Raw genomic sequence first — 17,157 nt, forward strand, 5'->3', positions numbered from 1 at the left:
ACTATGACCCACTCGTAGTGACAAGCTGCTAGGTCGCCAGGCGGCTCCCTCTTCAACCCCGGGGTAATTGTAGCGAAGCCTCCGAACTCTGAAATGGGTCGAACTCTTGAGTACCTGCTAGTGGGGCTACCCAACAAGGACGCCGCTCACGCTGGGAGTCCGTGCTTGGCCGTTACTGTCGCCATTGTGTATACTCGCTGTCTGCCCGCTAATAAACGCCATAACATAAGAAGAAAGAAAACAGGGTGAAGAAATAACCATCCGTGCGCAAGTATCAAACCTGCGATCTTCGAATAACTCGTTCGATGTTCTAACCCATGAGCTATCACAGCGGCCTTCCCTCCACCCACTTTTTGGGTCTATATGTGAATATAGAAGTGGGAGTGTCAGTCAACACCCTCTGTATCCAAGTTTCGAGTGTGAAACGCTCTTTTATGCGCATGTGTGGCGACACGTAGCACGTGCACTTATTACGACCGGGCAGCGGACCAAGTGTCCCTCGTATACAACCTAATGACATTACGTCTGCCAGTACGAGACCCTCGTTAATGAATAAGGGAAAGAAGTGCGTACATAAGGGCTCGTTTTTCCGTGTTTTTGACACAATAATAATTTGTTTTAACACACAATAATGCCAAGGAATGTATAGGGGAAGTTATTAGAACAAATGTGTTGTAAATAGGAAGAAAGAAAAGAGGGGAAAAATAAATCAGCCGGTAGTAGGAATCGAACATAGGACCTTCTAATAATGCGTTTGATGCTCTAAGCACTGAGCTATTACAGCGGCCTTCCTTCTACCCACTTTTTTTGGGTTTATATGTGAATTTAGAAGTGGGAGTGTAAGTCATCGCGTTTGTAACTAAGCGGCGAGTGTGAAACACTCTTTTATGCCATGTGTGGCGTCACGTAGCACGTGAACTTATTACGAGCGGGCAGCTGACCAATAGTCCCTCGTATACAACCTAATGACACAGAGTCTGCCAGTACGAGACCCTCTTTAATGAATAAGGGAAAGAAGTGTGTACATTGGGCTCGTTTCTCCGCGTTTTTGACACAATAATAATGAGATATACCAGGCAATGCCAAGGAATGTATTGGGGAAGTTATTAAAATCAACAGCATGTAAATAAGAAGATAGAAAAGAGGGTGAAAAAACAACCAGCCGTGAGCAGGAATCGAACCTACGACCTTCAAATAACAGGTTTGACGCTCTTACCACTGAGCTATTACAGCGGCCTTCCCTCCACCCACCAATTTAGGTTTATATGTGAATTTAGAAGTGGGAGTGTCAGTCAGTGCCCTCTGTAACCAAGCAGCGAGCATGAAACACTCTTTTAATGCGCATGTGTGGCGCCACGTAGCACGTTAAGTTATTACGAGCGGGCAGCTGTCCAATAGTCCCTCGTATAGAACCTGATGACACCAAGTCTGCCAGTACGAGACCCTCGTTAATGAATAAGGGAAAGAAGTGTGTACATTGGGCTCGTTTCTCCGTGTTTTTAACACAATATAATGAGATCTAACACACAATAATGCCAAGGATTGTATAGGGGAAGTTATTAGAACAAATGAAATAAAATGTAAGAAGAAAGAAAAGAGGGTGAAAAAATAACCAGCTGTGAGCAGGAATCGAACCTACGACCTTCGAATAACGCGTTCTATGCTCTAACCATTGAGCTATCAATGCGGCCTTCCTTCTTCCCACTTTTTTGGGTTTATATGTGAATTTAAAAGTGGGAGTTTAAGTAATCGCGTTTGTAACTAAGCGGCGAGTGTGAAACACTCTTTTATGCCATGTGTGGCGTCACGTAGCACTTGAACTTATTACGAGCGGGCAGTTGACCAATAACCCTTCGTATACAAGCTAATGATATCAAGTCTGCCAGTACGAGACCCTCGTTAATGATTAAGGAAAAAAAGTGTGTACATAAGGGCTCGTTTTTCCGTGTTTTTGACAAAATATTAATGAGATCTAACAGACAATAATGCCAAGAAATGTATAGGGGAAGTTATTAGAACAAATGGAATGTAAATAGGAAGAAAGAAAAAAGGGGAAAAATAAATCAGCCGTGAGCAGGAATCGAACATGCGACCTTTGAATAACGCGTTTGATGCTGTGACCACTGAGCGATCACAGCGGCCTTCACTCCTCTCACTTCTTTGGGTTTATATGTGAATTTAGAAGTGGTAATGTCAGTCAGCGCCCTCTGTAAGCAAAAGGCAAGCGTGAAACACTCTTTTATGCCACGTGTGGCGTCACGTAGCACGTGAACTTATTACATGCGGGCAGCTGTCCAATAGTCCCTAGTATACAACCTAATGACACCAAGTCTGCCAGTACGAGACACTCGGTAATGAATAAGGGAAAGAAGTGAGTACATAAGGGCTCGTTTCTCCGTGTTTTTGACACAATAATATTGATATCTATCAGACAATAATGCCAAGGAATGTATATGGGAAGTTATCAGCACAATTGGAATGTAAATAAGAAGAAAGAAAACAGGGTGAAGAAATAACCATCCGTGCGCAAGTATCTAACCTGCGATCTTCGAATAACGCGTTCGATGTTCTAACCCATGAGCTATCACAGCGGCCTTCCCTCCACCCACTTTTTGGGTCTATATGTGAATATAGAAATGGGAGTGTCAGTCAGCACCCTCTGTATCCAAGTTTCGAGTGTGAAACGCTCTTTTATGCGCATGTGTGGTGACACGTAGCACGTGCACTTATTACGACCGGGCAGCTGACCAATTGTCCCTCGTATACAACCTAATGACATTACGTCTGCCAGTACGAGACCCTCGTTAATGAATAAGGGAAAGAAGTGTGTACATATGGGCTCGTTTCTCCATGTTTTTGACACAATAATAATGAGATCTAACAGACAATAATGCCAAGGACTTTATCGGGGAAGTTATTAGAACAAATGGATTGTTATTAAGATGAAAGAATGGAGGGTGAAAAAATAACCAGCCGTGAGCAGGAATCGAACCTACGACCTTCGAATAACGCGTACTATGCTCTGACCATTGAGCTATCAAAGCGGCCTTCCTTCTTCCCACTTTTTGGGGTTTATATGTGAATTTAGAAGTGGGAGTGTAAGTCATCGCGTTTGTAACCAAGCGGCGAGTGTGAAACACTCTTAATGCGCATGTGTGGCGTCACGTAGCACGTGAACTTATTACGAGCGGGCAGCTGACCAATAGTCCCTCGTATACAACCTAATGACACAGAGTCTGCCAGTACGAGACCCTCGTTAATGAATAAGGGAAAGAAGTGTGTACATTAGGCTCGTTTTTCCGTGTTTTTGACACAATAATAATTTGATTTAACACACAATAATGCCAAGGAATGTATAGGGGAAGTTATTAGAACAAATGTGTTGTAAATAGGAAGAAAGAAAAGAGGGGAAAAATAAATCAGCCGGTAGTAGGAATCGAACATAGGACCTTCTAATAATGCGTTTGATGCTCTAAGCACTGAGCTATTACAGCGGCCTTCCTTCTACCCACTTTTTTTGGGTTTATATGTGAATTTAGAAGTGGGAGTGTAAGTCATCGCGTTTGTAACTAAGCGGCGAGTGTGAAACACTCTTTTATGCCATGTGTGGCGTCACGTAGCACGTGAACTTATTACGAGCGGGCAGCTGACCAATAGTCCCTCGTATACAACCTAATGACACAGAGTCTGCCAGTACGAGACCCTCTTTAATGAATAAGGGAAAGAAGTGTGTACATTGGGCTCGTTTCTCCGCGTTTTTGACACAATAATAATGAGATATAACAGGCAATGCCAAGGAATGTATTGGGGAAGTTATTAAAATCAACAGCATGTAAATAAGAAGATAGAAAAGAGGGTGAAAAAACAACCAGCCGTGAGCAGGAATCGAACCTACGACCTTCAAATAACAGGTTTGACGCTCTTACCACTGAGCTATTACAGCGGCCTTCCCTCCACCCACCAATTTAGGTTTATATGTGAATTTAGAAGTGGGAGTGTCAGTCAGTGCCCTCTGTAACCAAGCGGCGAGCATGAAACACTCTTTTATAGCGCATGTGTGGCGCCACGTAGCACGTTAAGTTATTACGAGCGGGCAGCTGTCCAATAGTCCCTCGTATAGAACCTGATGACACCAAGTCTGCCAGTACGAGACCCTCGTTAATGAATAAGGGAAAGAAGTGTGTACATTGGGCTCGTTTCTCCGTGTTTTTAACACAATATAATGAGATCTAACACACAATAATGCCAAGGATTGTATAGGGGAAGTTATTAGAACAAATGAAATAAAATGTAAGAAGAAAGAAAAGAGGGTGAAAAAATAACCAGCTGTGAGCAGGAATCGAACCTACGACCTTCGAATAACGCGTTCTATGCTCTAACCATTGAGCTATCAATGCGGCCTTCCTTCTTCCCACTTTTTTGGGTTTATATGTGAATTTAAAAGTGGGAGTGTAAGTAATCGCGTTTGTAACTAAGCGGCGAGTGTGAAACACTCTTTTATGCCATGTGTGGCGTCACGTAGCACTTGAACTTATTACGAGCGGGCAGTTGACCAATAACCCTTCGTATACAAGCTAATGATATCAAGTCTGCCAGTACGAGACCCTCGTTAATGATTAAGGAAAAAAAGTGTGTACATAAGGGCTCGTTTTTCCGTGTTTTTGACAAAATATTAATGAGATCTAACAGACAATAATGCCAAGAAATGTATAGGGGAAGTTATTAGAACAAATGGAATGTAAATAGGAAGAAAGAAAAAAGGGGAAAAATAAATCAGCCGTGAGCAGGAATCGAACATGCGACCTTCGAATAACGCGTTTGATGCTGTGACCACTGAGCGATCACAGCGGCCTTCACTCCACTCACTTCTTTGGGTTTATATGTGAATTTAGAAGTGGTAATGTCAGTCAGCGCCCTCTGTAAGCAAAAGGCAAGCGTGAAACACTCTTTTATGCCACGTGTGGCGTCACGTAGCACGTGAACTTATTACATGCGGGCAGCTGTCCAATAGTCCCTAGTATACAACCTAATGACACCAAGTCTGCCAGTACGAGACACTCGGTAATGAATAAGGGAAAGAAGTGAGTACATAAGGGCTCGTTTCTCCGTGTTTTTGACACAATAATATTGATATCTATCAGACAATAATGCCAAGGAATGTATATGGGAAGTTATCAGCACAATTGGAATGTAAATAAGAAGAAAGAAAACAGGGTGAAGAAATAACCATCCGTGCGCAAGTATCTAACCTGCGATCTTCGAATAACGCGTTCGATGTTCTAACCCATGAGCTATCACAGCGGCCTTCCCTCCACCCACTTTTTGGGTCTATATGTGAATATAGAAATGGGAGTGTCAGTCAGCACCCTCTGTATCCAAGTTTCGAGTGTGAAACGCTCTTTTATGCGCATGTGTGGCGACACGTAGCACGTGCACTTATTACGACCGGGCAGCTGACCAATTGTCCCTCGTATACAACCTAATGACATTACGTCTGCCAGTACGAGACCCTCGTTAATGAATAAGGGAAAGAAGTGTGTACATATGGGCTCGTTTCTCCATGTTTTTGACACAATAATAATGAGATCTAACAGACAATAATGCCAAGGACTTTATCGGGGAAGTTATTAGAACAAATGGATTGTTATTAAGATGAAAGAATGGAGGGTGAAAAAATAACCAGCCGTGAGCAGGAATTGAACCTACGACCTTCGAATAACGCGTACTATGCTCTGACCATTGAGCTATCAAAGCGGCCTTCCTTCTTCCCACTTTTTGGGGTTTATATGTGAATTTAGAAGTGGGAGTGTAAGTCATCGCGTTTGTAACCAAGCGGCGAGTGTGAAACACTCTTAATGCGCATGTGTGGCGTCACGTAGCACGTGAACTTATTACGAGCGGGCAGCTGACCAATAGTCCCTCGTATACAACCTAATGACACAGAGTCTGCCAGTACGAGACCCTCGTTAATGAATAAGGGAAAGAAGTGTGTACATTAGGCTCGTTTCTCCGCGTTTTTGACACAATAATAATGAGATATAACAGGCAATGCCAAGGAATGTACAGGGGAAGTTATTAAAATCAACAGCATGTAAATAAGAAGATAGAAAAGAGGGTGAAAAACTAACCAGCCGTGAGCAGGAATCGAACCTACGACCTTCAAATAACGGGTTTGACGCTCTAACCACTGAGCTATTACAGCGGCCTTCCCTCCACCCACCAATTTAGGTTTATATATGAATTTAGAAGTGGGAGTGTCAGTCAGTGCCCTCTGTAACCAAGCGGCGAGCGTGAAACACTCTTTTATTGCGCATGTGTGGCGTCACGTAGCACGTTAAGTTATTACGAGCGGGCAGCTGTCCAATAGTCCCTCGTGTAGAACCTGATGACACCAAGTCTGCCAGTACGAGACCCTCGTTAATGAATAAGGGAAAGAAGTGTGTACATTGGGCTCGTTTCTCCGTGTTTTTAACACAATGTAATGAGATCTAACAGACAATAATGCCAAGGAATGTATAGGGGAAGTTATTGGAACAAATGAAATGTAAGTATTAAGAAAGAAAAGAGAGTGAAAAAATAACCAGCTGTGAGCAGGAATCGATCCTACGACCTACGAATAACGCGTTCGACGATCTAATCATTGAGCTATCAAAGCGGCCTTCCTTTTACCCACTTTTTTGGGTTTATATGTGAATTTAGTAGTGGGAGTGTCAGTCAGCGCCCTCTGTAACCAAGCGGCGAGTGTGAAACACTCTTTTAATGCGCATGTGTGGCGTCACGAAGCACGTGAACGTATTACGAGCTGGCAGTTGACCAAGAGTCCCTCGTATACAAGCTAATGATATCAAGTCTGCCAGTACGAGACCCTCGGTAATGAATAAGGAAAAGACGTGTGTACATTAGGGCTCACATTTTCCGTGTTTTTGACACAATAATATTGATATCGATCAGACAATAATGCCAAGGAATCTATGCGGGAAGTTATTAGAATAAATGGATTGTAAATAAAAAGAAAGAAAAGAGGGTGAAGAAATAACCATCCGTGCGCAGGAATAGAACCTACGATCTTCGAATAACGCGTTCGATGTTCTAACTACTGAGCTATCACAGCGGCCTTCCCTTTACCCACTTTTTTAGGTTTATATGTGAATTTAGAAGTGGGAGTGTCTGTCAGCGCCCTCTGTAACCAAGCGGCGAGTGTGAAACACTCTCTTAATGCGCATGTGTGGCGTCACGTATTGATTGATATGTGGGGTTTAACGTCCCAAAACCACTATATAATTATGAGAGACGCCGTAGTGGAGGGCTTCGGAAATTTCGACCACCTGGGGTTCTTTAACGTGCACCCAAATCTGAGCACACGGGCCTACAATATTTCCGCCTCCATCGGAAATGCAGCCGCCGCAGCCGGGATTTGAACCCGCGCCCTGCGGGTCAGCAGCCGAGTACCTTAGCCACTAGACCACCTCGGCGGGGCATGTGTGTGGCGTCACGTAGCACATGAAGTTATTACGAGTGGGCAGCTGACCAATTGTCCCTAGTATACAATCTAATGACACCAAGTCTGCCAGTACGAGACACTCATTAATGAATAAGGGAAAGGAGTGTGTACATAAGGGCTCGTTTCTCCGTGTTTTTGACACAATAATAATGAGATCTAGCAGACAATAATGAAAAGGAATGTATAGGGGACGTTATTAGAACAAATGGAATGTAAATGAGAAGAAAAAAAAGGGTGAAAAAATAACCAGCCGGGAGCACGAATCGAACCTACGACCTTCGAATAACGCGTTTGATGCTTTAACCACTGAGCTATTACAGCGGCCTTTCTCCGCCCACTTTTTTAGGTTTATATGTAAATTTAGAAGTGGGAGTGTCAGCGTCCTCTGTAGCCAAGCGGCGAGAGTGAAACTCTTTTATGCGCATGTGTGGCGTCACGTAGCACGTGAACTTATTACGTGCGGAGAGCTGACCTCGTGTAAAACCTAATGACACCAAGTCTGCCAGTACGAGACCCTCGTTAAAGAATAAAGGAAAGAAGTGTGTACATAGGGCTTGTTTCTCCGTGCTTTTGACACGATAATAATGAGATCTAACAGAGAATAATGCCAAGTAATGCATAGGGGAAGTTATTAGAACAAATGGATTGTAATTAGGAAGGAAGAAAGAAAAGAGAGTGAAAGAATAACCAGCCGTGAGCAGGAATCAAACCTACGACCTTCGAATAACGCGTTCGATGATCTAACCATTGAGCTATCAAAGCGGCCTTCCTTCTACCCACATTTTTGGGTTTATATGTGAATTTAGAAGTGGAAGTGTCAGTCAGTGCCCTCTGTAACCAAGCGGCGAGCGTGAAACACTCTTTTAATGCGCATGTGTGGCGTCACGTAGCACGTTAAGTTATTGCGAGCGGGCAGCTGTCCAATAGTCCCTCTTTTAGAACCTGATGACACCAAGTCTGCCAGTACGAGACCCTCGTTAATGAATAAGGGAAAGAAGTGTGTACATTGGGCTCGTTTCTCTGTGTTTTTAACACAATATAATGAGATCTAACAGACAATAATGCCAAGGAATGTATAGGGGAAGTTATTGGAACAAATGAAATGTAAGTATTAAGAAAGAAAAGAGAGTGAAAAAATAACCAGCTGTGAGCAGGAATCGAACCTACGACCTACGAATAACGCGTTCGACGATCTAATCATTGAGCTATCAAAGCGGCCTTCCTTTTACCCACTTTTTTGGGTTTATATGTGAATTTAGTAGTGGGAGTGTCAGTCAGCGCCCTCTGTAACCAAGCGGCGAGTGTGAAACACTCTTTTAATGCGCATGTGTGGCGTCACGAAGCACGTGAACGTATTACGAGCTGGCAGTTGACCAATAGTCCCTCGTATACAAGCTAATGATATCAAGTCTGCCAGTACGAGACCCTCGGTAATGAATAAGGAAAAGACGTGTGTACATTAGGGCTCACATTTTCCGTGTTTTTGACACAATAATATTGATATCGATCAGACAATAATGCCAAGGAATCTATGCGGGAAGTTATTAGAATAAATGGATTGTAAATAAAAAGAAAGAAAAGAGGGTGAAGAAATAACCATCCGTGCGCAGGAATAGAACCTACGATCTTCGAATAACGCGTTCGATGTTCTAACTACTGAGCTATCACAGCGGCCTTCCCTTTACCCACTTTTTTAGGTTTATATGTGAATTTAGAAGTGGGAGTGTCTGTCAGCGCCCTCTGTAACCAAGCGGCGAGGGTGAAACACTCTCTTAATACGCATGTGTGGCCTCACGTATCACGTGAAGTTATTACGAGCTGGCAGTTGACCAATAGTCCCTCGTATAGAAGCTAATGATATCAAGTCTGCCAGTACGAGACCCATGTTAATGAATAAGGAAAAGAAGTGTTTACTTGAGGGCTCGCGTTCCCATGTTTTTGACACAATAATAACGAGATCTAACAGACAATAATGCCACGGAATGTATAGAGGAAGTTATTAGAACAAATGGAATGTAAATGAAAAGAAAGAACAAAGGGTGAAAAAATAACCAGCCGCTAGCAGGAATCGAACTTACGACCTCCGAATAACGCGTTTGATGCTCTAACCACGGAGATATTACAGTGGCCTTCCCTCCACCCACTTTTTTGGTGTTATATGTGAATTTAGAAGTGGGAGTGTCTGTCAGCGCCCTCTGTAACCAAGCGGCGAGGGTGAAACACTCTCTTAATACGCATGTGTGGCCTCACGTATCACGTGAAGTTATTACGAGCTGGCAGTTGACCAATAGTCCCTCGTATACAAGCTAATGATATCAAGTCTGCCAGTACGAGACACATGTTATAGAATAATGGAAAGAAGTGTGTACATAGGGCTCGTTTCTCCGTGTTTTTGACACAATAATAATGAGATCTTACAGAAAACAATGCCAAGGACTGTATAGGGGAATTTATTAGAACAAATGGAATGTAAATAGGAAGATAGGAACAGGGTGGAAAAATAAGCAGCCGTGAGCAGGCATATGAACCTACGCCCTTCGAATAACGCGTTTGAAGCTCTAACCGTTGGGTAATCACAGCGGCATACCTTCCACGAACTTTTTTTGGGTTTATAGGTAAATTTAGAAGTGGGAGTGTCAGTGAGCGCCCTCTGTAGCCAAGCGGCGAGTGTGAAACGCTCTTTTATGCGCATGTGTGGCGTCACGTAGCACGTTAACTTATTACGAGCGGGCAGTTGACCAATACTACCTTGTACACAAGCTAATGACATCAAGTCAACCAGCACGACACCCTCGTTAATGAATAAGGGAAAAAAGTGTGTACATAAGGACTCGTTTTTTCGTGTTTTTGACACAATATATTGAGATCTAACAGACAGTAATGCCAAGGAATGTACAGGGGAAGTTATTAGAACCAGTGAAATGTAAATAAGAAAGAAAAGTGGGTGAAAAAAACCAGCCGTGAGCAGGAATCGAACCTACAACCTTCGGATAACGCTTTCGATTCTCTAACCACTGAGGTATCACAGCGGCCTTCTCTCCACCACTTTTGTGGGTTTATATGTGAATATAAAAGTGGGAATGTCAGTCAGCACCCTCTGTAGCCAAGTTTCGAGCGTTAAAAACTCTTTTATGCCATGTGTGGCGTCACGTAGGAAGTGAACTTATTACGTGTGGGCAGCTGACCAATAGTACCTAGTATACAACCTAATGACACCAAGGCTGCCAGTACGAGACACTGGTTCATGAATAAGGAAGAGAAGTGTGTACATAAGGGCTCGTTTCTCCGTGTTTTTGACACAATAATAATGAGATCTAACAGGCAATAATGCCAAGGAATGTATAGGGAAAGTTATTAGAACAAAGAGAATGTAAATGTTAAGAAAGAAAAAAGGGTGAAAAGATAACGAGCCGTGAGCAGGACTCGAACCTACGACCTTCGAATAACGCCCTTGATGCTCTAACCACTGAGCTATCACAGCGGCATTCACTCCACCCGATTTTTTGGGTTTATATGTGAATTTAGAAGTGGTTGTGTCAGCGTCCTCTGTAGCCAAGCGGCGAGAGTGAAACTCTTTTATGCCATGTGTGGCGTGACGTAGCACGTGAACTTATTACAAGCGGGCAGCTGACCTCGTGTATAACCTAATGACACCAAGTCTGCCAGTACGAGACCCTCGTTAAAGAAAAAGGGAAAGAAGTGTGTACATAGGGCGTGTTTCTCCGTGCTTTTGACACGATAATAATGAGATCTAACAGACAATAATGTCAAGTAATGTATAGGACATTTATTAGAACAAATGGATTGTAATCAGAAAAGAAAAGAAAGTGAAAAAATAACCAGCCGTGAGCAGGAATCAAACCTACGACCTTCGACTAACGCGTTCGGTGATCTAACCATTGAGCTATCCAAGCGGCCTTCCTTCTACCCACATTTTTGGGTTTATATGTGAATTTAGAACTGGGAGTGTCAGTCAGCACCGTCTGTATCCAAGATTCGAGTGTGAAACGCTCTTTTATGCGCATGTGTGGGGACACGTAGCACGTGCGCTTATTACGACCGGGCAGCTGACCAATTGTCCCTTGTATACAACCTAATGACATTAAGTCTGCCAGTACGAGACCCTCGTTAATGAATAAGAGAAAGAAGTGTGTACATATGGGCTCGTTTCTCCATGTTTTTGACACAATAATAATGAGATCTAACAGACAATATTGCCAAGGACTTTATCGGGGAAGTTGTTAGAACAAATGGATTGTTATTAAGATGAAAGAATGGAGGGTGAAAAAATAACCAGCCGTGAGCAGGAATTGAACCTACAACCTTCGGATAACGCGTTTGATTCTCTAATCACTGAGCTATCACAGCGGCCTTACCTCAGCCCACATTTTTGGGTTTATATGTGAATTTAGAAGTGGGAGTTCAGCGTCCTCTGTAGCCAAGCGGCGAGAGTGAAACTCTTTTATGCGCATGTGTGGCGTCACGCAGCACGTGAACTTATTACGTGCGGGCAGCTGACCTCGTGTAAAACCTAATGACACCAAGTGTGCCAGTAAGAGGCCCTCGTTAAAGAATATTGGAAAGAAGTGTGTACATAGGGTTCGTTTCTCCTTGTTTTTGACACAATAATAATGAGGTCTTACAGACAATATTGCCAAGGATTATATACGGGAAGTTATTGGAACAAATGGAATGTAAATAAGAAGAAAGAAAAGAGGGTGAAAACTAACGAGCCGTGAGCAGGAATCGAACCTACGACCTTCGAATAACGCGTTCGATGCTCTAACCACTGAGCAATCACAGCGGCCTTCTTTCCACCACTTTTATGGGTTTATATGTGAATATAGAAGTGGGAGTTTCAGCCAGCACCCTCTGTAGCCAAGTTTCGAGTGTTAAAAACTCTTTTATGCCATGTGTGGCGTCACGTAGCACGTGAACTTATTACGAGTGGGCAGCTGGCCAATTGTACCTAGTATACAACCTAATGACACAAAGTCTGCCAGTACGAGACACTCCTTAATGAATAAGGGAAAGAAGTGTGTACATAAGGGCTCGTTTCTCCGTGTTTTTGACACAATAATAATGAGATAAAACAGACAATAATGCCAAGGAATGTATAAAAGAAGTTAATAGAACAAATATATTTAAATGTGAAGAAAGAAAAAAGGGTAAAAAAATAACCAGTAGAGAGCAGGAATCGAACCTACGACCTTCGAATAACACGTATGATGCTCTAACCACTGAGCTATCACAGCGGCCTTCACTACACCCGATTTTTTGAGTTTATATGTGAATTTAGAAGTGGGAGTGTCAGTCAGCGCCCTCTGTAACCAAGCGGCGATTGTAAAACACCCTTTTAATGCGCATGTGTGGCGTCACGCAGCACGTGAACTTATTACGAGCGGGCAGTAGACCAATGACATCAAGTCTAACAGTACGAGACCCTCGTTATTGAATAAGGGAAAAAAGTGTGTACATAAGGGCTCGTTTTTCCGTGTTTTTAACACAATATAATGAGATCTATCTGACAATAATGCCAAGAAATGTATACGTGAAGGTATTAGAACAAATAGAACGTAAATAAGAAGAAAGAAGTGAGGGTGAAGAAATAACCAGTAGAGAACACGAATCAAACCTACGACCTTTGAATAACGCGTTCGATGCTCTAACCACTGAGCATTCACAGTGGCCTTCACTCCACCCGATTTTTTGGGTCTATATGTAAATTTAGAAGTGGGGGTGTCCGTCAGCACCCTCTGTAGAAAGTGGCGAGTGTGAAACATTCTTTTATGCTATGTGTGGCGTGACGTAGCACGTGAACTTATTACGAGCGGGCGGCTGACCAATTGTCCCTCGTAAACAACCTAATGACACCAAGACTGCCAGTACGAGACACTCGTTAATGAATAAGGGAAAGAAGTGTGTACGTAAGGGTTCGTTTCTCCATGTTTTTGACACAATAATAATGAGATCTAACAGACAATAATGCCAAGAATTTTATTGGGGAAGGTATTTGAACAAATATTAAGAAGAAAGATTGGAGGGCGAAAAAATAACCAGCCATGAGCAAGAATCGAACCTACGACCTTCGAATAACGCGTTCTATGCTCTAACCATTGAGCTATCAAAGAGGCCTTCCTTCTTCCCATTTTTTGGGGTTTATATGTGAATTTAGAAGTGGGAGTGTCACTTAGCGCCCTCTGTAACCAAGCGGCGAGTGTGAAACACTCTTTTATGCCATGTGTGGCTTCACGTAGCACGTGAACTCATTACGAGTGGGCAGCTGACCAATAGTCTCTAGTATACAACCTAATGACACCAAGTCTGCCAGTACGAGACATTCGTTAATGAATAAGGGAAAGAAGTGTGTACCTAACGGTTCGTTTCTCCGTGTTTTTTACACAATATATTGAGATCTATCAGACAATAAAGCCAACGATAGTATGCGGGAAGTTATTAAAACAAATGGATTGTATATAAGAACAAAAAAAGAGGGTGAAGAAATAACCAGTAGAGAGCAGGAATCAAACCTATGACCTTCGAATAACGCGTTCGATGCCCTAACCACTCAGCTATCACAGCGGCCTTCACTCCACCCGATTTTTTGGGTTTATATGTGAATTTAGAAGTGGGAGTGTCAGTCAGCACCCACTGTAGCCAAGTGGCGAGTGTGAAACACTCTTTTATGCTATGTGTGGCTTCACGTAGCACGCGAACTTATTACGAGCGGGCAGTTGACCAATATTACCTCGTATACAAACTTAAGACATCAAGTCTAACAGTACGAGACCCTCGTTAATGAATAAGGGATAAAAGTGTGTACATGAGGGCTCGTTTTTCTGTGTTTTTGACACAATATATTGAGATCTATCTGACAATAATGCCAAGGAATGTATACGGGAAGTTATTGCAACAAATGGAATATAAATAAGAAGAAAGAAAAGAGGGTGAAAAACTAACCAGCCGTAAGCAGGAATCGAACCTACGATCTTCGAATAACGCGTTCTATGCTCTAACTATTGAGCTATCAAAGAGGCCTTCCTTCTTCCCACTTTTTTAAGTTTATATGTGAATTTAGAAGTGGGAGTGTCAGTCAGCGCCCTCTGTAACCAAGCGGCGAGTGTGAAACACTCTTTTTTGCCATGTGTGGCGTCACGTAGCACGTCAACTTATTACGAGCGGGCGGCTGACCAATAGTACCTAGTATACAACCTAATGACACCAAGTCTGCCAGTGCGAGACACTCGTTAATGAATAAGGGAAAGAAGTGTGTACATAAGGGCTCGTTTCTCCGTGTTTTTGACACAATAATAATGAGATCTAACTGTCACACCGGTCCCGTTAATTAGGGAGGCAATCGCCGGGCTAATTCCAAGGGTCGAAATATCGGCCCCCCTAACCGCACCACGAAAGCGTGGACAATTTAGAAGTGGTCCTTTTTGGCGCGCCAGCGGACGCCGGCTGTGGTCCAAAGAACAAGTCAGAGCCGAGAGTTGATAAACAAACAAAATTATATTCACATTAACGACAGATCAAAAACAGTACACACGTATGCACACTCCACAATAGTTCCATACAATACGTCACCAATCAAACAACGTACTACACAGTACAATCAGCCACACTCAAAACAACGGACATAGACAACGAACGATACGCTCTACAATGCAGTCGCATGCATATAACAACCAAGACACCTAAAGACTAAAGAGATAGAAACCTATCCAGTCCAAAGTTCTTGGAACAAAAGTCTGGATGATACTCTTTCGAGAATCACTCACTCAAAGTCCAGCGTTGTTGTCGTTCCGCGCCCTCGAAGTTTCTCTTCCAGGAAACCTCGCCGAAGTTTCTCTTCTAGGAAACCTCCCGTCTTCAATAGGCCACTCTCCAAGCTTCAAACTTCTTCGCCCGAACACGTCGGCTTCACACACGCAGCTGTTGCCACGCGTCCTCGCTCGATAGCGGTAGACACACGCTCTTGCCTGTAGCTCGAGCCTTCACCCCTCAGGTGGAAATCCTCTTCATCTCCTGCTTCGTCCCTACGGACAAACCTTCGCCGACTACACGGCGGGATCCCTTTGCACTCTGGCGCAACTTCCGTCTTCTCCTGATCTCTCGTCTCGGCTGCTTGGTTAAATACCTTGCGCGCGACATTCCAGACGGTTCTCGTCATTTCGTCGGCGCAATACGCATCGAAGGCTGGGAAGAGGGCGAGACGGTTTGAATGCCCTCCGCGGCCGATGACTCAACTCGGTATGACCACGCCCCTTTCGTTCTGGAATTTTCGCGGGCTATCTCTGCCGCCGATGTGGGGCGAGGAGGTTCGTCGGCGAAGCCACGCTTCCGAGGGGAGAGCGCGCGCCCCGGGGAGCCTTTAGATGATTGTTTTCTTTTTCTTTTGACCTCGCGGCGCCACTCCGGCGTTTCATCGCGACAATTTGGCGGCGCGCCCATATTTATCGCTCGTTCTGTGACACTAACAGACAATAATGCCAAGGAATGTATAGGGGAAGTTATTAGAACAAATAGATTGTAAATGTGAAGAAAGAAAAAAGGGTGAAAAAATAACCAGCCGTGAGCAGCAATCGAACCTACGACCTTCGAATAACGCGTTTGATGCTCTAACCACTGAGCTATTGCAGCGGCCTTCCCTCCGCTCATTTTTTGGGTTTATATGTGAATTTAGAAGTGGGAGTGTCAGCGTCCTCTGTAGCCAAGCGGCGAGAGTGAAACTCTTTTATGCGCATGTGTAGCGTCACGTAGCACGTGAACTTATTACGTGCGGGCAGCTGACCTCGTGTAAAACCTAATGATACCAAGTCTGCCAGTACGAGACCCTCGTTAAAGAATAATGGAAAGAAGTGTGTACATGGGGCTCGTTTCTCCTTGTTTTTGACACAATAATAATGAGATCTAACAGGCAATAATGCCAAGTATTGTATAGGGGAACTTATAAAACAAATGGAATGTAAATGATAAGAAAGAAAAAAAGGTGAAAAAATAACCGGCCGTGAGCCGGAATCGAACCTACGCCCTTCGAATAACGCGTTTTATACTTTAATCACTGAGCTATTACAGCGGCCTTTCTTCGCCCACTTTTTAAGGTTTATATGTGAATTTATATGTGAAGTGTCAGCGTCCTCTGTAGCCAAGCGGCGAGAGTGAAACTCTTTTATGCACATGTGTGGCGTCACGTAGCACGTGAACTTATTACGTGCAGGCAGCTGACCCCGTGTAGAAAATAATGACACCAAGTCTGCCAGTACTAGACCCTCGTTAATAAATAAGAGAAAGGAGTGTGTACATAAGGGCTTGTTTTTCCGTGTTTTTGACACAATAATAATATGAACTAACAGACAATGATGCCAAGGAATGTATAGGGGAAGTTATTAGAACAAAATAAGTGCAAATAAGAAGAAAGAAAAGAGGGTGAAAAAATAAGTAGCCGTGAGCAGGAATCGAACCTACGACCTTCGAATAACGCGTTCGATGATCTAACCATTGACCTATCAAAGCGGCCTTCTTTTACCCACTTTTTTGGGTTTATATGTGAATTTAGAAGTGGGAGTGTCAGTCAGCGCCCCCTGTAACCAAGCGGCGAGTGTGAAACACTCTTTGCGCATGTGTGACGTCACGTAGCACGTGAACGTATTACG

The 17,157-nt window shown here is 43.5% G+C and overlaps 1 protein-coding gene and 2 non-coding genes across 3 annotated transcripts in view; all 3 read right to left on the reverse strand.

Annotated features, from left to right (window-relative positions):
* LOC119173296 (uncharacterized) overlaps nucleotides 1-17,157 on the reverse strand; it is a 1,087,060-nt gene that overhangs the window by 708,611 nt on the left and 361,292 nt on the right. The gene's annotated exons all lie outside the window — the stretch shown is intronic.
* Nucleotides 1,161-1,233, reverse strand: TRNAT-UGU (transfer RNA threonine (anticodon UGU)). The gene has a single exon. It is a non-coding gene; the product is annotated as a tRNA-Thr (tRNA).
* TRNAT-UGU (transfer RNA threonine (anticodon UGU)) lies at nucleotides 3,871-3,943 on the reverse strand. Its single transcript has one exon. It is a non-coding gene; the product is annotated as a tRNA-Thr (tRNA).

This window comes from Rhipicephalus microplus, chromosome 5 (genome assembly GCF_043290135.1).
Source record: "Rhipicephalus microplus isolate Deutch F79 chromosome 5, USDA_Rmic, whole genome shotgun sequence".
Taxonomy (NCBI): Eukaryota; Metazoa; Arthropoda; class Arachnida; order Ixodida; family Ixodidae; genus Rhipicephalus; species Rhipicephalus microplus.